This window comes from Pundamilia nyererei, unplaced genomic scaffold (genome assembly GCF_000239375.1).
Source record: "Pundamilia nyererei isolate P.nyererei 1_Seehausen unplaced genomic scaffold, PunNye1.0 scaffold00099, whole genome shotgun sequence".
NCBI classification, from domain to species: Eukaryota; Metazoa; Chordata; class Actinopteri; order Cichliformes; family Cichlidae; genus Pundamilia; species Pundamilia nyererei.
This window is the reverse complement of record NW_005187500.1, coordinates 1,573,604-1,575,464: the sequence shown is the minus strand read 5'-3', so window position 1 is coordinate 1,575,464 and position 1,861 is coordinate 1,573,604. Positions and strand designations below refer to the sequence as shown.

The 1,861-nt window shown below is 42.3% G+C and overlaps 1 protein-coding gene across 1 annotated transcript in view; it reads left to right on the top strand.

Moving 5' to 3' along the window:
• Window positions 1-225: 225 nt before the first annotated feature.
• Window positions 226-1,861, top strand: part of cunh21orf91 (chromosome unknown C21orf91 homolog) — an 18,146-nt gene continuing 16,510 nt past the window's right edge. Inside the window, exon 1 of the mRNA XM_005740364.2 lies at window positions 226-370. The gene's annotated coding sequence lies outside the window, so the exon portion shown is untranslated. The remainder of the gene's footprint in view (window positions 371-1,861) is intronic.

The window sequence follows — 1,861 nt, the reverse complement described above, 5'->3', positions numbered from 1 at the left end:
AGGCGTAGATATACTTTGATCATAGGGGTGCATGTATGATATTATTGCAATACGCCATTTGTGTAATAAGACTATTGTACTTATGGGCGTTAGTTATGTTTTTAATATTATAGAGTATCAGTATTTTTTTGTCTGTGTTAATACTAGAGCCAGAACACTTAATCCTTGAACTCTAAGTTATTCATTTCACCCCTCGTATAAACTAGTGGTTCGTTCCGCGGAGGGGCGGTTTAGAGGTTCCTGTAGCTTCTCTGGATTTGCCGTGACGCGCAGCCTCGTCCTGTGTTTGGGTGCTTTACTCGGGTATAGGAGAACCGTGGAGTACACATAAACTAGGACTAGCTGTCCGGAGCGGATCTTGAAGATCAAGGTGAGTTTCACGAAAGCGGAGTCCTAAAATAGTGGCGGTGTTGTCGTTAAAATGAGTCCATCGGTGTTTAACAACGCCAAATAACGGTCACGAATCAGCCAGACTGAAGTACTCGGAGGATGCCAGTGTGCTGCTAGCTTAACTTCTTGTTAGCAGGAATTTGTTAAACGGTACTTAAAAGGTCGCTCGGGTTACTTTGAGCTGCCAGCATTTGAGGTAGCATTCTGCAGGCCGTTTAAACTACCGACGGAAAGAAAAATGGGCATTGGTGAAGGTTAACTGTGCTTCCAACAGACTGGAAAGTTCAGGTAGAAAACCATTGGCTATTCTGTTGATTCACAGCTGAAGGTCTGCTAATGGTCTTAATCCTGTGTTAGCGTTAGACATTTAACGTAGTGAACTGGGAGTGCTTGTAGATGTACGTATAATGTTTTGGTTATATGACATGTTAATTATAAAACTCAAAGTTTTAGATGTTTTTGTGTGTGTTGTCTACTGGGATTGGTGTTGTTAACGTTGCTTAGCTTGTTTTCTGTCCTTGATTAATATTTACGTCGTGTTACGACACACGGAGACAAATAGAACAAACAATAGGGTTTCTTTTAGGTTATTTACAAAACATTTTAAATGATTCCAGCTCTACTGGATGATCATATATGTTGTTGCATGTTCTCAGATCAGTTGTTGAGTGAATCCCGCTATCTCGTCCAGTTGTAAAAGGTATTTACTGTGTGGAGACAAACCCCATAATAATTAAAATATTCAGTGCAGAGATCCAAAGGCACAGTAATAATCATTCACTCTTTTTGTCTGATGTTGTGCCAAAAAGTAATTGCCAGTATTTAAACCGAGTATATCACCTACAACAACATAGGTTATTGAATAATGTCCTCGAACAACATTCCTGTCAGAAGGTAGAAGCTGCGATCAGTTTTTGGTGAAAGGACTTTTAACAGCTCTATAAATCAATTTTAAATGGCAAAAAAGGGGACTGGATTCATTGTCAAAGGAGCTTGCAAAGAAAAGCGTCTGGACTTCTTTAAGTTGCTTGAAGACGTTTCACCTCTAATCCGAGAAGCTTCTTCAGTTCTAAGGTCAAATGGTGGAGAGTCCCAGATATAAACCTAGTGGGAGTGACCCCCGACAGAGGGACAAAAGGACCCCCTGATGATCCTCTAATCGCCTGAGCCAAGGTGTGAAACTGGGTGTGGGACCCAATCAGCCAGAGTTTCGGGTATGTTCATTGTGAAACCTGTGTTGTAAACCCCCGCCTCTGTTCAAAGATGGTCGCTCACAGTGGACATAGATGGCTTCTTTCTTTCTGTGTCCACTGTGAGCGACCATCTTTGAACAGAGGCGGGGGTTTACGACACCAACTCTCTGCCATCTATAATCCAGTTTTGAGATCCCTTCCCAGACGCCTTAATGCCCACTCACATCCTGGGCCATCTGACCTCAGGAAATCTCATGATAGGGTGGGGCCAGGTTTCA